Source organism: Mustela nigripes, chromosome 13 (assembly GCF_022355385.1).
Source record: "Mustela nigripes isolate SB6536 chromosome 13, MUSNIG.SB6536, whole genome shotgun sequence".
NCBI lineage: Eukaryota > Metazoa > Chordata > Mammalia > Carnivora > Mustelidae > Mustela > Mustela nigripes.
The window spans coordinates 25,125,135-25,146,896 of NC_081569.1; the positions used below are offsets into that span (position 1 = coordinate 25,125,135).

Below are 21,762 nucleotides of genomic sequence, written 5' to 3' on the forward strand. Positions count from 1 at the left end.
AGGAATCACACAGCTCTTTGAAAGTTATTTTCCTTTGTTGGGAGGAGTTAATTACCAAATAGCAGATGGTGTGAAATGCCAGCAGTCATCCTATGTCCTCTGAAGAAAATGCTCAGGTGTGAGACTTCCAAAAGGAAACCCATCTTCCATGGGGAGAGTGGTGGTTAATTTTACCTGTCAATTTGGCCATGCTATGTGTTGCTTGGATAACTGGTAAAACATTATTCCTGGGTGTGTCTGTGAGGGTGTCTTCAGAAGAGAGATTAGCATTTAACTAGTAGACTAAAATAGATTACCCTCTTCAGTGTTGGTACCCTCATCCAGTCCACTGAAAGTCCAAATACAACAGCAAGGCAGAGGATTATGAAACTTGCACTCATTACTCATTGCTGTCTTCTCCTGCCCTCAGGCATTGCTTCTACTGGTTCTGAGGCCTCCAGACTCAGACTGGGACTTACATGATTAGCTCCCAATTGTCAGGTCTATGGGCTCAGTCTTACATAGGCATACCTCATTTTATTTCCCTTCACTCATTGTGCTTCACAGATATTGTGTCTTTTTTTACACAAATTGAAAGTTTGTGGCAACCCTATGTTGAACAAGTCTATTCATGCTATGTTTTCCAAAATTATTTGGTCATTGCATGTCTCTGTGAATATTTTGGAAATTCTCACAATATTTCAACCTTTTTCATATTATTATATTTGTTATGGTGCTCTGTGCTCTATGATTATGATTCACTGGAAGCTCAGATGATGGTAGTCTTTGTTAATAATATAGTATTTTATACTATATATAATTATAGTTTATATAGTTTATATAGTTATAACTATATAGTTTATATAGTTAATAATATAGTATTTTAAATTAAGGTATGTAAATTGGTTTTTTTTTTGGACATACTATCATTGCACACTTCATAAAGTGCAGTTAGAATGAATGCTGGAAAACCAAAAACCACATTTGACTAGATTTATTGTAATGCTTCCTTTATTGTGTGATCTGGAACTGAACCTACAATTTCTCCAAGGTATCCTTACATCACCAGCTCTTTTGAGTCTTCAGCTTATAGATGACAGATCATGGGACCTCTTGGCCTCTATATCCGCATGAGCCAATTCCTCTAATAAGTCTTCTCTTATGCTTATGCCCATCTATATCTGTTTATCCTGTTGGTTCAGTTCTTTGAAGAACCCTGACTGATACTGAGAGGACGTTCCCACCCTCCCAAATACTAATATGTGGATTCCAGGGTCTCAAATGTTCCAGCATCTGCTTGAATCTACATAATTTGGATGCAGTTAGAATGGACACTGTGGCATGTCTGGGAGACAAAACTGAGTCCGCATCCTACACCTCTCGGTGAGAATCAAGACAACACTGTGGTAACCAGATTTCCCATCAAGGACCACATCAGGCAACCTGTGTGGTGGGTGAGGTGGACATTGTCACATTCTCTCTACCTGTCCCATACTCCTCAAGGGGCTTACCCTACACTTGCCAGGCAGCTCCATTTCCCATGTATTCCTTGATCTCTGCCCTCTCCTGTTCTGTAGTGTCTCTACCTTACCATGTAAACCTTGCAGGGGGGTGGTGGGAGGATGTCCATTGCAGATGGTTATGACTGGTCATGCCTTCTACAATGACAGTGATGATATCCGCAACAGAAATAGCAAGGCTTTGGGATATCTTCCATGTAAATATTACCCTCAATGTGGTGGAAACTCATTAAAAGTGGTAAACTACTGCTACACATGATTATCATGGCTTCACTGTCCAGTCTTGAAGATGGGTTATTTTATTCTAGCTTTAGGTAAAGTAAGATGTTCACAGAGGTTAAGGACTTGATCATGGCAGAACAAAGAATGCTTCACTGCAAGAGGTGTTGTGAATTTGAAGGCTGTGCTCTTCTTCTTTTATTTTTTTATTTTTTCCTCTTCTTCTTTTTTCTTCCATAATGACATTCTGCCACTTTCATTTTTTGAAATGATTTTATTGAGGCATGATTGACATGTAAAAAGCTGTACATATTTAATGTGTACAACTCAATAAGTTTGGGGGTAAATATATACCCATGAAATCATTACCACTATCGAGGCCATAAATATATCCATATGTCCCAAAGTTTCCTCCAGCTCCCTTTATTATTTTTCATTGTTTGATAATTGCACTTAACACAAGATCTACCCTCTTAGCAGATTTTATGGATGTAGTGAAGTATTGTTAGCTATAGGCACCATGCTCTAGAGTGGATCTCCAGAATTTATTTATCTTACATAACTGAAACTTTGCACCCTTTGACCATTAATTCCCTAGTTCCTCCTCCCTTGAGACCCTGAAAGCCATCTTCCTACTCTCTGCTACATGTTTGAATATTTTATGTCCTGCACATAATTGAGATCCACGCACATTTTGTATTTCTGTGTCTGGTTTATTTCATTTAGCATAATGCCCTCAAGATCCATCCATGTTGTTGTAAATGAAAGGATTTCTTGCTTTTTCAAGACTGTGTAACATTCCATTATGTGTGTGTGTGTGTATATGTCTGTGTGTTTATATATGTATATATCACAACTACTTTATTCATCCATTGATGAACACTTAGATTGCTTCCAGTCTTAGCTGTTATGAATAATGTTAAAATAACATGGGTTGGAAGAGCTCTTTGAGATCTTGATTTCACTTCCTCTGAATACATGCTCAGAAGTGGGATTGCTGGATTGTAAGGTGGTTTTTCTTTTAATTTTCTGAGAAAACTCTGTACTCTTTTCTATAGTGGTAGAACTGGTTGACATTCCCACCAACAGAGTACAAGGGTTTCTTTTTCTCCACATCCTAGTCTAATGCTATTTGTTATCTTTTTGATAATAGCCATTTTGATAGGTGTGAGGTAACATACCATTGTCACTTTGATTTGTATTTCTCTGATGATTAGTGATAGTGAACATTTTTCATGTACCTGTTGGCCAGCTATATGTCTTCTTTGAAAAACTGTCTATTCAGGTTCTTTGACCATTTTTTAATCACATTATTTTTCCCTTCTGAGTTGTGTGATTTCTTTATATATTTTGGATATTAACCTCTTACCAGATATATGGTTTGCTAATATTTTCTCCCATTTTCTAGACTGCTTTCCATTTTGTTGATTGTGTTCTTTGCTTTACAGAATTTCTTTGTTTCATGTAGTCCCACTATATCCAACCCTGTCACAGTGGATCGCTGGAGGTATCTTGCCTCTTTCCCAAATGACCTACAATAGGTGGAGGTAAGGAGAATGGTATGGTGGTAGGAAGGTCAAGGAAGTGCCAGAGAAGATGATATTTCAGGATCCTGCAGATTCTATCATATAGCAGCAAGACCACTTCTCTTGACACCTAAAGGGTATGCAGAAAATGGTCTTGGGTGTGCCTGTATTCAAGTCTGGATCACACGGAGAAGAGTGTGTTTTGTGACTCTTGCACTGGAACGTACACAGAAGGTGTCTGCACATTCCAAACATGGCATGCCTGTAAAAAAACGAAGTCGAAGCATCGGAGGTCTAGAGTGAAATAGGAGTGAGCTCTCCTCCACTTTCACCACTTCTCACTGTATAGGTGTTTTCATATTGTCTAACCCTTCTGAACATGATATTCTCATCTATGAAAGTAGAATAATACATACATAAATTAAGTGACAGTATGTATACAATGAGAACCACTTCCCAGGGCTCCCCTAGAGGTTAGGAGGGAGTCATCTGATCCTCATTACTATGAAGAACCCTGTGGCAGTAGAATATTAGGTGCAGGTTCTGTGAGGGAGGGTCTAAGGATATCAAGCAAAGCTTTCTAGTTTAGAATCCCAGCTCCCTGCTCACTCACTATAGAACATCAGGGAAATTCTTATATATCTTTCAGCCCCTTTGTTTTTTTAGTTACTAAGTTTTTGTTTTGATACAGTATTATGTTAATTTCAGGGATACAATATAGTGATTCAACAATTCCATACATTACCTAGTGGTTATCAGGATAAGGATACTCCTTAATCCCCATCACCTGTTTAACCCACCCTTCCCTTCCATCTGCCGTCTTGTGATGATCAGTTTGTTTTCTATTGTTAGGGTCTATTTCTTTGTTTTTCTCTCTCTTTTTTTCCCTTTGTTTTGTTTCTTAAATTCTACATATGAGTGAAATCACATGGTATTTGTCTTTCTCTGACTGATATATTTTGCTTAACATTATATTCTCTAGCTCCATCAATGCCATTACAAATGGAAAGATTTTATATACTACTCAAAGCAATCTACAGATTTAATGAAATCCCTATCAAAATTCCGATAGCATTTTTTACAGAACTGGAGCAAACAATCCTAAAATTTGTGTGGAATCATAAAAGACTCCAAACAGCCAAAGCAATTTTGAAAAAGAAAAATTTAACTGGAGGTATCACAATCCCAGATACCAAGATATACTACAAAGCTGTGATAATCAAAACAGTATGGTAATGGCACAAATAGATCAATAGATCAAAATAGGCAACCTAGAAATAAACCCATAATTATATGGTCAATTAATCTTCAACAACGGAGGAAAGAATATGCAATGGGAAAAAGACGGTACCTTCAAAAATGGTGTTGGGAAAACTGGTCAAGTACATGCAAAAAAATGAAACTGGACAACTTTTTATACTGTGCAAAAAAATAAATTCAAAATGGATTAAAGACCTAAGTGTGAGACCTGAAACCATAAAAATCCTAGAAGAAAACACGATCAATAATTTCTCTGATCAGCAGTAGTCACATTTCTCTAAATCTCTTTAAAACTCCTTCCTCCCATCTGTAAGCTGAGAATAACAACAAGTTACTAAATGATGGAAAAGGACTAGAGGCACTCTGTTTAGAGATATCTAGTTGGTTTGGTCAAGGATGTCAACATCAATAGGACTGGAATAGCAAGAACAGGTGTGAGAGATGTTTGTACATTTCCCCTCTTTCTGTTGGATTTCCCAATGATGTACAACTATAGTATACATACTCTGCACAGGGAAGGCTTTCTATGGAAAAGGAAAAAGACTAACTTTCACACTATTAGCTTTTCCTACTGAGCTCGACTTCTCCTAGTCAGAAGAATCTACCCAACAATCAACACATTTCTGTATATGATTGTCTGCAGACTGTGTTAAAAATGAAGCTGGTGATATGATGGCCAGTCTCCTTTCCCTAGACCATATCAATGATATGTTCATTGAACTGTGCGTTGTTGATGAGATGTAATTTAAGGTTTAAGAAAATCAAGGTTTCAATCTGAGAATACAAAGAAAGTTCATTTTGGGGAAGTGATGGGGAATCTTATCAGTGGCAGTAGTAGTCCAGCTCTCTCTGTTCTGCTGGGGATCAAAAGTACCCCAGTGATTTATGGTACAACTTCATTGAACTACCATATCATGGGGAAAACATCAGTAGTCTGACCATTCTGCCAGTCAAGACCTCACCCTCATCCTCAGCCATTACTTCCACATCAGCACCAATACCATAGACAACTGATGTGAGCACCATGGCATCAAGAGTATGCAGCTAATTCTGCCCAAGTGCACAGCCATAGCATAAACTGATTTGAAGGAGCCACTGAAAGTTGTTGGTGTTGCCAAGATGCTTGATCCATCAAAAGCAAATTCTGCAAAAATAACAAGGTCAGAAAACCTACATGTTTCTTACATCTTGCAAAAAGCAAACCTTCAAGTCAGCAAAGATGGAACCAAAGCTTCAGCAACAACAACTGGGAATCTAATCACAAGGTCATTACTTCCTTTGTTCATTGTAGACAAATTTATTTTTATTTATTTTTAATTAATTTTTTTTTTTTACATTTTATCTAACATTATCCCACAAGTGTTGTCTTATTCTTGGGGCAGACAAACAAACCCTGAAGAGTACACAAAAGAAACCAAGCAAAGCACAGACTGCTTGGTTATGAAGAAGGGTTGTTTTCCTCCTCTTTTTATAGTTCTGCTACATATTTTTTATACAGTATTTTCTTTCTTAAAACAAATTCTTAGGAAGAGATACTCAAAGATACTCAAAGATACAAACATTTCTGCTCTGGGATTTATTTTTAGGGGAAAACAGGTCAGGACAACTGGAACACTGGAATGGAGAATGAAGAGGAAGACTTCAAAATACCTAAGTGATGCCTTAAGCTAATGAACAGTTACCTACGTCAACAATCCACTTGAGTATTTACCCACCAGTTCAGGATTTTTGTTTTATTTTATTTCTACATTTGGCTTTCCAGAGGAAATTTAATGAGTGTGGTGGGGGCAGGATAGACAGCTAATAGTTGTTTCCAATTTTAGGGAAAAAAATTATTTTCCTTTAAAACCTTTTCCCCTAACAAAGTCTTGATAGTAAACATTATCTGAGTGAATAGAAATGGTGAAATATCTGTTCTCTTTGTGTGTCTTTATTGTTTTATATAACGTATGTATTCTCTAAAATAAGTCTTAAACACTTTCTGAATTTTAAAAATACAGTATGAACCATGCTGAATATGAGGGAAACCCTGGTCTCTTCCCTGCTCAGACCTACTCACAGGCTGGGGTAGAGGGATTGTGGCTTAATTTTAAACATAGACCTCCATGCTCGAACATGGGAATCTTCAGTGTATCGCTAACACTTATGTAGGTGCACTTAGTATGAGCCAGACACTATTCTGAGCAATTACGGTCATCACCCCATTTGATCCTTAAAGTGACTTTTCACAGCTGTGGAAATCCAACAAGAGAAATGAGGTCATCTACTACATCACCAGGGGTCTTAATCAAGCACAATGGTTATTGATTCTCTGCTCTTTATTATTATTATTACTTCTATTATAATTATTATTATTATTATTGGTAGAGAAGAGGTGGAGCAAAAACAGATATCCAGGTCATAAGATATGATATGTATTTTGGTGCAGTATGGCTTTATCCCAATAAACCATTTAAGGCAAAAATAAACACACGCACACACACACAGACACACACACAGAGTATGTTTTATCTTTGACACTTGTGTCAACTTCTAACTATATTGGAGTTAGAAAAATTATTAGGGAAATGTCACTGCTGCTATAGCGATGTATGAAATGTCTGAGCATGTTGGCTGATTTTCAGAGTTTTAAGAGGCAATACTTTATTCTCCCAAAGTAATTAATTCAGAAGAGGAGTAAATGCCAGTTAGTAAATCTCAGCGTCAGTGTGTCTGGGTCCTGCCGCTGCTGAGTTACAGCAAAGGGTGCATCCAGTTCTCTGGGCTGATGCCACACCCAGCACCAAGCAGTGGCACAAGAGCAGTGACTGATCTTCTTTTATGCATGTGTTTCCCGTCAGTGTGCAGAGAAGCACATTTTGAACCCCATTCCTACCTGCCAACCCCCCTTTTACAGATGAGAAAACTGAGTTTTACATAAATAATAAACTTCAGGTTCAAGGTCACATATTTAGTGCATGGTAGTTAAAATCAACACTTGTTTTTTTCCAAATCCAGGGTTTTCTCTACCAGACCAGGCTGTACCTTGGCAGTTATTACCTAAATAGAGCAAATGTCAAGGCAAATGACCCCTTGGAGGACATTCTAGAAATGTATTATCTGTCATTTCCATCCATACTCTGAACACTGCCTCCTCGATGGATGATTGAAAGGCATGAAACTGCATGCAGGACATGACACAGCTACTGCTTCTATTTTCCCCAAACATTCCAGACGGAAAAGGAACTTGGAAATGTAAATCTCAGGGTATTCCTAGGGAAGGGATGCATTTTTCAAAGGAGAACCTGGTACATTCTTTATCAAAGCTTTGTGGATGTCATTTGTAAACAGCTTGTTAAATGGTACTAGGAATTCCTTAGGGCTTCTCTCCCCTCCAATTTGCCTTTGTTCCACTGAGTGAAGCAAGATGGGGAGCCTGCCTTCTAGATCCTGATTCAGAGGGTTCTTTCTGAAACAGGTGAGCCATGGACAGAAAGCAGCACTTTTACTCATCTGCTTCTTCCCTGTGGCTGGGCTCTTTGGAAACTTCACACTGTTTCCTACTACTCTGCTTAGGGGGTTAAGTGCATCTCAGCAAGTGTGTGTGGACAGTTCTAGGATTTTCTGAGCCATAACAAGGTGGGTGCTCTCAGTGAACAACAGCAAAATAGAGTAAACTGTGAACACATAACCTCCACAAAAAATATTTTGAATTCCCTGCCTGTCTACTATAAAACTTGTCTTTTTCTCCTTTAAATTCTCCTGCCCTTTAAACTGTCCAAGGATAGTTTGCATGGTGCCACTAACTTATCTGACCTTCATAGATAAATATGAAAAAGGAAGAAATCTGGACTAAGAGCTTGACTTTTTCATTATTTAGGAAAAGTTGCTGTGCTTCATTTCAATTGTCTACTGATAAACCTGTTTAATAGGTGTAAGAAGATGATGGAGTGCAGAAGACCTTAGGGTCTTCAGTTATGAAATGAAAGAATGTCTGGGAAAAGTGCTTTTTTGTCACTTTAACAACATGAAAAGATGAAAATAGGTAATCTGTAAACCATGTAACTTCCCCTGCTGGGTCAATGAAGCCAGAATGTAATTGGGAAGAAAAACTATGCATTTTGGTCATAGACTGCTTTTTCTGTACACTGAGTCATTATTAAAAAAACAAAAAGAAAAACAAAAACAAAAACTGACCTTGTTGAGTTTTGGGGGTTAGGGATCATGTTTTTTTGTGAGCTATGAAATACCTGTTTACAGTAGGTGCTTAACAAATATTTAATCTGTTAAATGATTAACAGATTAAATATTTAATGTATATTAAAGATGATGTAGCCCACATAATGCCTCGTTTTGGGAATACCATTTATTGGTCTAAGTAGGTGGTGAGCTCATTAATGACAATATATGCTGCTCTTACTAAAGAACGTTGCCCATCCACAAATTCTAAAATCTCTTCTCAAACAAGAAGAGACATAGGAAATCCCTGTAATTTTGTCTCAGTTTGGCTGTGAAGCTAAAACTGTTCCAAAAAATAAAATCCATTAAAACAAACAAACAACAACAACAACAAAACAAGTCTGAGGGAGAGAATCCAAAGAAGAGACAAATGGGAAGTAAATCTTCTCCCAAGGATTTGCACTGGGACCTTGTTAGAGCAGGTGTGTTGGCAGCTTTCCAGATAGTGGAAAAGTCTCTGAGCTGACCTGGGCCAGAGTTGGTTTATCATTGGCATACAAGCAGGAAGCACCTGGTCAGAATACAAATGGGCAAAAACTTGGTTAGTTTTTTCAAGCAGGAAACAACCTTATGGGTATAGGTGACCAAGTCTCATTTGAAGTCCCAGAGAGGAAGTCTGGGCTTCAGGGGCTGCTAAATGGCTGTGTGATATAAGGCCTGTGTCAGATGTTTCTTGACACATTGATGAGGTGCAGGTAGACCCAGGAACATGGATGGATTCATTGAGGAGGACAAGACATCAGGAACTGGTTGCTGAATGATTAGCACAAAAGTTGGGGTGTACAGTGTGTCTCCCGAGAGAACTAACTGCATTGAGGTGGTAAGCAGGCCAGAACTGGGACTACAGATTCACAAAGGATTGCATGCTCTGAGTGTATACTGTATAGCAGAAGGAAGAAAAAGCCAAAAGATGCCCACTCAAACTAGGAAAAGAAGTCCTACTCTTTTTTAGTTTCTTTCCTATGCCCTGTACTGACAATACTTAACACCATACCAACTGTAAAGGATAATTGTTGACAAGGGTCCATGTCTGTCACCACAGAGCAGGTAGTAGAGGGTGAATTTAGAGCTATAAGGTAATACATTTATAAATGCAAATAACTATCAAATGCATATTATTTTAAATATAACTTGAATTTGTGTATTAATTTCCTTTCCTCTATATAGTGATTCTTTAAACTTTCACTAACACTCAGATTTAAAATCTGTCCTCTACTGATTCAACCAAATCGCCTACCAACATAGGAAATCTGAATCATTCTTCTTCAAAATATTTCAAAAATTACTCATTCATAAGTGAACTTCAGATTTATTTATCTAGAAAAGAGAAAGAAAGAAAATAAGGAAGAAAGGAAGAAAAAGGGAGGGAGGGAGGAAGAAAGGAAAAATGGAGAGAGAGACAAAGACTGAGAGAGGAAGGGAGAAAGTTGACGGTCAAAGAGCACTCTTCATCAATTTTCCTTGTTTGGGAATAGAATCAAAACAGTCCTATTATTCTTTATGTGAGCATGAACAGAGGACTTGGGTAGAATTTAAGTACCAAGTGAACTACATTCTATACCTTTGGACACATCTCCTTTCTTTGGATGACCAAGAAGTAGAGAATATCAGATAAATCTATACATTTTCATGTTTCATTGTAGCCGGGGAGAGGCTGTAGAATTGAATATGATGCATATCTTTTGTGCTTGAATAAAAAGGAAAATAGTTATGGTAAAAGGGAGTATTTGTTTCAAGAATCTATACATATCTTTGACACATATCTTATATCAAGTGGTGTATTTCCTGAGAACTTAGATTTCAGGTCATCATCTCATGAAATACATGCTCTGTACTGAGAGGACCAGGAGTGAAGAGCATCAAGATGGTTCTCAAATTGTTGGCTTATTCTTTTTTTAAGCTTTTATTTAAATTTCTGTTAGTTAACGTGCAGTGTAATATTAGTTTCAGTCATACAATATAGTGATTCAGCACTTCCATACGACATCCAGTGTGCAATCACAAATGCCTTTCTTAATCCACATTACTAATTTAACCCATCCCTTACTCACCATCCTTCTATAGCTGAGAGCCTATTTCTTGGTTTGCCACTCTTTTACTTATTTTTTTAAAAATTTCAGCATAACAGTATTCATTATTTTTGCACCACACCCAGTGCTCCATGCAATCCGTGCCCTCTCTAATACCCACCACCTGGTTCCCCCAACCTCCCAACCCCTGCCCCTTCAAACCCCTCAGATTGTTTTTCAGAGTCCATAGTCTCTCATGGTTCACCTCCCCTTCCAATTTCCCCCAACTCCCTTCTCCTCTCTAACTCCCCTTGTCCTCCATGCTATTTGTTATGCTCCACAAATAAGTGAAAACATATGATAATTGACTCTCTTTGCTTGATTTATTTCACTCAGCATAATCTCTTCCAGTCCCGTCCATTTTGCTACAAAAGTTGGGTATTCATTCTTTCTGATGGAGGCATAATACTCCATAGTGTATATGGACTACATCTTCCTTATCCATTCGTCCATTGAAGGGCATCTTGTTTCTTTCCACAGTTTGGTGACCATGGCCATTGCTGCTATAAACATTGTTGTACAGATGGCCCTTCTTTTCACTACATCTCTTTTACTTTTCAACCTTTGCTCATTTTTTTTCTCTTTCTTTTTATTATGTTCAGTTAGCCACTGTTTAATACATCATTAGTTTTTGATGTAGTGTTCATGGATTCATTAGTTACATATAACACCCAGTGCTCATCACAACATGTGCCCTCCTTAATACTCATCACCCTGTTTCCCCATCTTTTCACCTCCTCCACTCTGAAACCCTCAGTTTGTTTCTTGGAGTCCATAGCCTCTCATGGTTTATCTCCCTGTCTGATTTCTTCCCCTTCAGATTTCCCTCCTTTCCCCTGTGATCCTCTGAGCTATTGCTTATGTTCCCTGCTAGTTCCATCCATGTCAATGCAAATGGTAGGTATTCATCATTTCTGATGGCTGAATAATATTCTATTGCATATACATACCGCATCTTCTTTATCCATTTGTTTCTTAAATTTCATATATGAGTGAGATCATATGGTATTTGTCTTTCCCCAACTGACTTATTCTAGTTACCATAATACTCTCTAAATCCATCCATATCATTGCAAATAGAAAGATTTGATTCTGTTCTATGGTTGAGTAATATTTCATATATAGTCCCACATTGAGTGCATAAATATTTTTAATTGTTAGATCTTCCTGTTACTATTACATAGTAATATTGTTACAGTCTTTGTTTCAAAGTCTAGTCTGTCTGATATATGATTTTCTACTCTACCTTTCTTTTGTCATCCATTTGCATGATAAATATTTTTCCATTTCCTCACTTCCAATCTGCAAGTGTCTTTAAGTCTACAATGAGTCTCTTGTAGACAGCAAAAAGATGGGTCTTTTTTTCATCCATTCTGACATCCTATGTCTTTTGATTGGAGAGTTTAGACCATTTACATTCACAGTAATTGTTATTAGATACATATTTATTACCATCTGATAAGCTGTTTTTTGGTTGTTTCTGGAGATTTTCTCTGATCCATCCTTATCTTTCTTACATATTTTGTTGTGAATTGATTGTGAAAATGATATATTTGGATTTCCTTCTCCTTTTTCTTTGCATTTTCATTGCACATACATACCACATGATGTATGGTTACCATTAGCTTTGTATATAATCTCTTCTGCAAATAGCAGTCTCTATTAAGTTGACAGTCATTTAAGTTTGAACCTATTCTTTTCTCCTCTTCTTCTCATATTTTAGGCATATGTTATATTTTAATATCCTTTTTATATGTTCCTTGACTGATTTTTTACAGAAATATTCATTTTTACTTCTTTTGTGATTCCTGCCTTTATAATGTCATTTTTGGTCCTCCCTTTCCACCCAGAGCCTCATGTAATATTTCTTGCAGGGTTGATCTAGTGGTCACAAACTCCTTTATTTACTTTTTTCTTTCTTTAGTTTGCCTGGGAAATGCTTTATCTCTCCTATTCTGAACAATAACCTTGCTGAATCAGATATTCTTCGGTGTAGATTTTTCCTCTTTAGCACTTCGGATATATCATCCCACTCCTATCTAGATTGCTTTGTTTCTGTTGAGAAATGTCCAGCTACCATTATGTGTTATTTATTGTAAGTTATGGACTTCCTCTTGCTCTTTCTTTCTCCCTTTCTTTCTTTCTTTTTTTAATTTTTGTGTGAGTAAAACAATATAATATTTATTTATTTATTTATTTATTTGCATATGATGTATTATTTACTTCAGGAGCACAGATCTGTGAATCATCAGTCTTACACAATGCACAGCATTCACCATAGCATATAATCTCCCCAGTGCCCATAACCCAGCCACCCTATAGCTCGACCCCACCCCAAGAACTCTCAGATTGTTTCCGAGATTAAGAGTCTCTTATGGTTTTTCTCTCTCCCTGGCCCCAACTTCTTACATTTTTTTCCTCCCTTCCCCCCATAACCCCCACCCTGCACCTCAAATTCCTCATATCAGAGAGATCATATGATAATTGTCTTTCTCTGATTGACTTATCTCACTCAGCATAATACAGTCTAGTTCTATCCATATCATTGCAAAAGGCAAGATTTCAGAGTTTTTTTGATGGCTGTGCAGTAGTCCATTGTATATATATACCACACTTCTTTATCCATTCATCTGTTAATGGACCTCTAGTCTCTCTCCATAGTTCAGCTATTGTGAACATTGCTGCTATAAACATTTGAGTGCACGTGCCCTTTTGGATCACTACATTTGTATCTTTAGTGTGAATACCCATTACAGTGATGGCTGGGTCATAGGGCAGTTCTATTTTCAACTTTTTGAGGAAATTCCATACTGTTTTCCAGAGTGACTGTACCAGCTTGCATTCCCACCAACAGTGTAGCAGGGCTCCCCTTTTTCTGCATCCTCACCAACACTTGTGTTTCCTGACTTGTTAATTTTAACCATTCTAACTGGTGTGAGATGATATCTCACTGTGGTTTTGATTTGTATTTCTCTGATGCCAAGTGATGTTGACCACTTTTTCATGTGTCTGTTGGTCATTTGAATATCTTCCTTGCAGAAATGTCTGTTCATGCCTTCTGACCATTTCTTGATTGGAGTATTTGTTCTTTGGGTATTGAGTTTGATAAGTTCTTTATAGATTTTGGATACTAGGCCTTTATCTGATATGTCATTTGCAAATATCTTCTCCCATTCTGTTGGTTGTCTTTTGGTACTCTTGACTGTTTCTTTTGCTGTGCAAAAGATTTTGATCTTGATGAAGTCCTAATAGTTCATTTTTGCCCTTGGTTCCCTTGCCTTTGGCAATGGTTCTAGGAAGAAGTTGCTGCTGCTGAGGTCAGAGAGTTGCTGCCTGTCTTCTTCTCATGGATTTTGATGGATTCAGGTCTCACTATGGATTTTGAGCCCATTTTGAGTCTATTTTAGAGTATTGTGTAAGGAAATGGCCCAGTTTTATTCTTCTGCATGTGGCTGTCTGATTTTCCCAATACCATTTGTTGAAAAGACTGTCTTTTGTCCATTGGATATTCTTTTGAAGATTAGTTGATCATAGAGTTGAGGGTGAATTTCTGGGCTCTATTTTGTTCCAGAGATCTATGTGTCTGTTTTTGGGTCAGTACCATACTGTCTTGATGATTACAGTTTTGTAATAGCACTTGAAGTCTGGAATTATGATGCCACCAACTTTGGTTTTCTTTTTTGATGTTCCTCTGGCTATTCTGGGTCTTTTCTGGTTCCCTATAAATTTTAGGATTATTTGTCATTTCTTTGAAAAAAGTTGATGGTATTTTGATAATGATTGCATTAATTGTATAGATTGCTTTAGGTAGCATAGACATTTTCACAATATTTGTTCTTCCAATCCACGAGCAAGAAATGTTTTTTCATTTTTTGTGTGTGTGTCTTCCTCAATTTCTTTCATTAGTACTTTAAATTTCCTGATTACTGATTATTTGTCTCTTTTATTCCTAGGTATCCTATGGTTTTGGGTGCAACTGTAAATGGTATCAAGTCCTTAATTTCCTTTTCTTCTGTTTTGCTGTTGGTGTGTAGAAATGCAAATGATTTATGTGCATTGATTTTATATTCTGTCACTTTACTGAATTCCTGTATGAGTTCTAGCAGTTTTGGAGTGAAAGTCATTTGGATTTTCTGCATAAAGTATCAATCATCTGCAAAGATTGAGAGTTTGACTTCTTCTTTGTTGATTTGGATGTCTTTTATTTCTTTTTGTTCTCTGATAGCTAAGGCTAGGACTTCTAATACTATGTTGAATAGCAGTGGTGGTAGTGGACAGCCCTGACATGTTCCTGGCCTTAGGGGAAAAGCTCTTAGTTTTTCCCTACTAAGAATGATATTCACTGTGGGTTTTTCACAGATGTGTTTTATGATATTGAGCTATGTACCCTCTATCCATACACTGTGAGGAGTTTTGATCAAGAAAGCATGCTGTAGGTTGCCTAATGCTTTTTCACATCTATTGAAAATATTTTATGGTTCTCGTTATTTCTTTTATTAATGCATTGTGTCACATTGATTGATTTGTGGATGTTGAACCAAACTTGAAGCCCTGTAATAAATCCAACTTGGTCGTGGCGAATAATCCTTTTAATGTACTGATGGATCCTATTAACTAATATTTTGGTGAGAATTTTTGATCTGTGTTCATTAAGGATATTGGTTTGTAATTCTCTTTTTTCATGGGGTCTTTCTCTGGTTTTGGTATAAGGAAATAATCCCCATAAAATGAGTTTGGAAGTTTTCCTTCCATTTCTATTTTTTGGAACAGTTTCAGGAGAATAGGTATTAATTCTTCTTTAAATGTTTGATAGAGGGGCACCTGGGTGGCTCAGTGGGTTAAAGCCTCAGCCTTTGGCTCAGGCCATGATCCCAGGGTCCTGGGATCAAACCCACGTCGGGCTCTCTGCTCGGCAGGGAGCCTGCTTCCTCCTCTCTGCCTGCCTCTCTGTCTACTTGTGATCTCTGTCTGTCAAATAAATAAATAAATAAATAAATCTTTAAAATAATGACTAAATAACTAACTAAATAAATAAATGTTTGATAGAGGGGTTCCTGGGTGGCTCAGTTGGTTAAGCAGCTGTCTTCAGCTCAGATCATGACCCCAGGGTCCTGGGATCAAGCCCCATAGTAGACTCCCTGCTCAGTGGAGAGCCTCTCTCAGTCTCTCTCTTTCTCTCTCTCTCTGCCTGCTGCTCTGCCTACTTGTTATTTCTCTCTCTTTCTAATAAATAAATAAAATCTTAAATAAAATAATAAACAAGCAAATAAATAAATATTTGATAAAATTCCCCTGGGAAGCCATCTGGCCCTGGGATCTCTTTTGCTGGAAGAATTTTGGTTACTGCTTCAATCTCCTTACTGGTTATGGGTCTGTTATTTCTTCCTAGATCACTTTTGGTAGTTTATACATCTCGAGGAATACATCCATTTTTTCCAGGTTGTCAATTTTTCTGGTGTGTAGTTGCTTATAATATGTTCTTATATTTGTTTGTATTTCTTTGGTGTTGGTTGTGAACTCTCCTTTATCATTCATGATTTTATTAATTTGAATCCTTTCTCTTTTCTTTTTGATAAGTCTGGCCAGGTGTTTATCAATATTAATTCTTTCAAAGAACCAGCTCCTGGTTTAATTGATTTGTTCTTCTGTTCTTTGGTTTTTATTTTATTGAACTTTGCCCTGATCTTTATTATTTCTCTTCTGCAGAGTTTAGGCTTTGTTTGCCATTCTTTCTCCAGCTCCTTTAGGTGTAGGATTCGGTTGTGTATTCAAGACCTTTCTTGTTTCTTTTTCTTTCTTTTTTTTAAAAGGTTTTATTTATTTGACACAGAGATAGAGAGTACAAGTAGGCAGAGCAGTAGGCAGAGGGAGAGGGAAAAGCAGACTCTTCGCTGAGCAGGGATCCTGATGTGGGGCTCAGTCCCAGGATCCTGGGATCATGACCTGAGCCAAAAGGCACCCCACCTTTCTTGTTTCTTGAGAAAGGCTTGTATTGCTCAATATTTTCCTCTCAGGACCACCTTTTCTGCATCCCAAAGGTTTTGAACAGTTGTGTTTTCATTTTCAATTGTTTCCATGATTTTTTTTAAAAAAATTCTTCTTTTAATTTCCTGGTTGATTCATTCATTTTTAGTAGGATGCTCTTTGACTTCCATGTATTTGTGTTCTTTCCAATCTTCCTCTTGTGGTTCCAATCTTCCTCTTTCTACTTTCAAAGCATTGATGTCTGTAAATATGCAGGGAATGATCCCTATCTTTTGATACTGGTTGAGACCTGATTTGTGACCCAGGATGTGACCTATTCTGGAAAATGTTCTATATGCACTAGAGAAGAATATGTATTCTGTTGCTTTGGGATGGAATCTCTTTCTGTCTTTATTCAATTATTAGAAAGAGAGAAATAACAAGTAGGCAGAGCAGCAGGCAGAGAGAGAGAGAGAGAGAGAAACAAGCTCTCCACTGAGCAGGGAGTCTACGGGGGGCTTGATCCCAGGATCACCAACTGAGCCACCCAGGAACCCCTCTATCAAACATTTATTTATTTATTTATTTATTATTTTTAAAGATTTATTTATTTGACAGGCAGAGATCACAAGTAGGCAGACAGACAGGCAGAGAGGAGGAAGCAGGCTCCCTGCCAAGCAGAAAGACCGACTCGGAGCTCAAATCCAAGACCCTGGGATCATGACCTGAGCTGAAGGCAGAGGCTTTAACCCACTGAGCCACCCAGGTTCTCCTCTATCAAACATTTAAAGAAAAATTAACACCTATTTTTCCTGAAACTCTTGATCTTTTGCTTAGATGATCTGTCCATTTCAGTGAGGGGGTGTTAAAATCCTCTTCTATTCCTGTATTATTTTTGATGTGTTTATTTGATTTTGTTATTAACTAGTTTATATAATTGGCTGCACCTATGTTAGGGGCATGGATATTTACAGTTATTAGATTTTCTTGTTTGACAGACCCTTTAAGTATGATACACTGTCATTCCTCATATCTTATTATTATCTTCATCTGTCATTCCTCATATCTTATTATTATCTTCATCTTAAAATCTAATTTATCTGCTATAAGGATTGCCACCCCAGCTTTCTTTTGATGTCCATTAGCATGGTAAATTGTTTTCCACCCCTGCACTTTAAATCTGGAGGTGTCTTTGGGTCCAAAATGAGTTCCTCGCAGACAACATATCAATGGGTCTTGTTTTCTTTATGCATTCTGATGCCCTGTGTCTTTTGATTAGGACATTTAGCCTATTTACATTTAGAGTAACTACTGAAAAATATTAATTTAGTACCATTGTATTGCCTTTAAGGTGACTTTTACTGTATATTGTCTCTGTTACTTTCTGGTCTGTTTCTTTTAGGCTTTCTCTTTCAATATTTCCTGTAGGACTGGTTTAGTGTTTGCAAATTCTTTTAGTTTTTGTTTGTCCTGGAAGCTTTTTATCTCTCCTTTAATTTTCAATGAACACCTAGCTAGATATAGTATTCTTGGCTGCATATTTTTCTCATTTAGTGTTCTGAATATATCATACCAGTCCTTTCTGGCCTGCCAGATCTATGTGGATAGGTCTGTGCCAATCTAATATTTCTACCATTGTATGTTACAGACCTCTTGTCCCAAGCTACTTTCAGGATTTTCTCTTTGTCACTGAGACTTGTAAGTTTTAGTATTAGGTGACAGGGTGTTGGCCTATCTTTATTGATTTTGTGGGGTTACTGGGTGGTTTTCTGTGCCGCCTGCATTTTGATACTTTTTCCCCTCCCCAAATTAGGGAAGTTCTCTGCTATAATTTGTTTCAATATACCTTCTCCCCACCCCTTTCTTCTTCTTCTTCTGGGATCCCAATTATTCTAATATCGTTTCTCTTGAATTCTCCCCTCATGGTCCAGTAGTTGTTTATCTTTCTTTTTCTCGGCTTCTTTATTCTCCATCATTTGGTCTTCTATATCACTAATTCTCTCTTCTGCCTCATTTATCCTAGCAGTAAGAGCCTCCATTTTTTTTAAATTGCACCTCATTAATAGTTTTTTTTTTTAATTTCAACTTAATTCTTTTATTTTTCCAGAAAGTTTTTTTTTTATTTCTCCAGAAAGGGATTCTCCAGTATCTTCTATGTTTTTTTTTTTTTTTTGAGCCCAGTTAGCATCTTGATAATCATCATTATGAACTCTGATTTCGACATCTTACTAATGTCTGTATTGATTAGGTCCCTAGCCATCAGTACTGCCTCCTGTTCTTTGATTTTGGATGTATTTTGGTCTGTTAGAGGAAAATGCCTCCCAAAATTTTAAAGAAAGAAAAACTCATATATATACACAAAATAAGAGTAAACATGATGAAGGGATGGAATATGATTGTAAAGATGAAAATGTAAAAAGATTCTAAAAATGAATTGATAAAAAGTTGTTTGAAAAAGAAAGAAAATAAAAAAGGGGAGACAATGTGATCAGGCTGAAGACTAGAACAAAGGTACATGCTTGATTTAGGGTATATTTTGATCTGTTAGAAGAAACTGTATCAAAAATTAATGAATACTATTTTTCTGAAAATAAATAAATTGAAAAAATTTAAAAAAAGACAGCTGAAATTAAAAAAAAGAAGAAACTGTATCCCAAAATTTTAAAGAAAGTAAAACTTAAATGTATACAAACAATAAGGTTAAATACAATGAAAGAATAGAATATGACTATAACAGTGCAAATTTAAAAAGATTTTTTAAATGATATTGATAAGATAAAATATTTAAAATAGGTTAGACTAGGAAAGAGGGAAAATTTAAAAAATAGAATAAGAAAAAAAAACTTTAAAAAATTTAACTTTGAAAGACTAAAGAATCATGGGGGGGGGGAGCCATGAATTCTATGTGCTGCATTCTCCTCACTCTGGAGTTCCACAGTTCTCATTGATTGGTGAACTTGGTCTTGGCTGGATGTTTTTGTGGATGTTCTGGGGGAGGGGCCTGTTGCTGTGATTCTCAAATGTCTTTGGCTGAGGTGGAATTGCCCCACCCTTGCACCAGGCTAAGTAATCTGCTTGGTTTTGCTCTTGGTAGCTTTTGTTCCCTGAATGCTTTCTGTACAGCTTTGGAGGATGGGAATGAAGATGGTGGCCTCCTAATCTCTGGCCTAGAGGAGCCAAGAGCCCAGTGCCCTCAGAGAAAAACAATCAATCGCTCCTGTCTGCCTGGTCTCTGGCTGTGCTCTGTGCTCACCTGGCCTTTGACCAAGCATTTCTATCTCTGGCACACAACCCCATTTGTAGTCTCCAAACTCAATAGAATCCTGCAGTATGCTCCTGTGCCACTCCTCCCAGGGGAGGAAGGAGGGATCTCCCCAGATATGCCACCTTTTGGGGTCTCTGCTCCAAGAGCAGTGGCCTGACTATGCTGGGGATTATGGTTTATACCAACACTGAGCTGAGAACCCACTCCTTGGTTCCGTGTTTTCAGACAGCTTCTCCACTCCAATACCTGGGGGCTCTGCCATACTCAGGCACTCCCAGTCTTTCTGTGACCCCAAGGGTCTTGAGGCCACACTGTCCCAGTGAGGGCTCCACGCCCCCCCCCTCCACCTTCCACTCAGCTTCTGGAGCAACATCTCTCAGTGGAGTGGACTTCTAAAAGTTCTGATTTTGTGCTACAGTGCTCTACTGCTTGCCTGGAGCTGGCCCCTCCCTTTACAGTCTATCTTCCCATATACCGCCTTAGATTCATGTCTCTGCACATCTTACCTTCCAGAAAGTGGTCAGTTGTCTGTGTCTAGAATTGCTGCTCTTCTCTTCTTTGATCTCCTGTTGAGTTTATAAGTGTTCAGAATGTTTCATAATTATTTAGCTAAATTACTGGGCCCCAACAAAATTTAGATCTCCTATACCCCCACCATCTTGATCTTCCCCCTATATTGTTACTATTTAAACAGTTATATTTACATCAATTAAAAGTTATTAAAATATTTTATTTTCTCTTTATTTTTCCCTAATACTCCTTTATTTATGTTGATCGGAATTTCTGACATTATTTTTCTTCTGTGTGATAGACATTAACATTTCTTGAAGGGCAAGTCTGTTGTTGACAAATTTCCTTATTTTGTGTTTGTATGAGAAAGCGTTTTTCCTTCACTTTTGAAGGATAATTTATCTGGATATTGAATTCTAGGTTAGTGTTTTATTCTTTCTTCCGGCATTACAATACTTTCTTCCAGTATCTTGCTTGATTATTTTTGGAAGACTTTATTATTGGGTTTCCAGAAAAATTAAGAAGAAGTTACAAATTTTCCATATACTCCCACCCACCCCCACACACATAGCCTCCCTTATTGTCAATGTCCCCCACCAGAGTGGCACATTTGTTATAATTTATGAGCCCACATTTACATGTCATTACCCAAAATCTTCAGTTTACATTTGGGCTCATTCTTGGTGTTGTACACTCCACCAGTTGTGAAAATGTATAATCACATATTCACATTATAGAGTACTTTCACTGCCCTAAAACTCCTCTGTGCTTTGCCAGTTTATCTATGCATCCTGCACCCATCCCATAGCAACCCCTGATTTTTCCACTGTTTCCAGGATTTTGCCTTTTCCAGAATGTCATATAGTTGAAATCACAGTATATGGCCTTTTTAGATTGGCTTTTTTCACTTAATAATGTTCATGTAATGTTCTTCCATGTCTTTTTATGGCTTGATAACTCATCGCATTTTAGTGCTAATTACTATTTCATTATTTGGATGTACCATAGTTTGTTTAACCTTTAACCCACTGAAGAACATCTTTGTTGATTCCAAACATCCATGTGGAGCTTTTAGTGTGAACATAAGTTTCAATTACTTTGGATAAATAACAAGGTGTGTTATGGTGTTGTATGGTTGGAGCTTGTTTTGTTTTGTAAGAAGCTGCCAAACTGTTTTCCAAAGTGTTTGTACCAGCATGGTTTCTGACATGTGCACTGAAATTCTTGTCCTT

At 37.3% G+C, this 21,762-nt stretch overlaps 1 protein-coding gene and 1 pseudogene across 1 annotated transcript in view; both read left to right on the plus strand.

Moving 5' to 3' along the window:
* GABRG3 (gamma-aminobutyric acid type A receptor subunit gamma3) overlaps positions 1-21,762 on the plus strand; it is a 643,721-nt gene that overhangs the window by 346,809 nt on the left and 275,150 nt on the right. The window lies entirely within an intron of this gene.
* LOC132029160 (glia-derived nexin-like) lies at positions 1,615-5,901 on the plus strand (annotated as a pseudogene).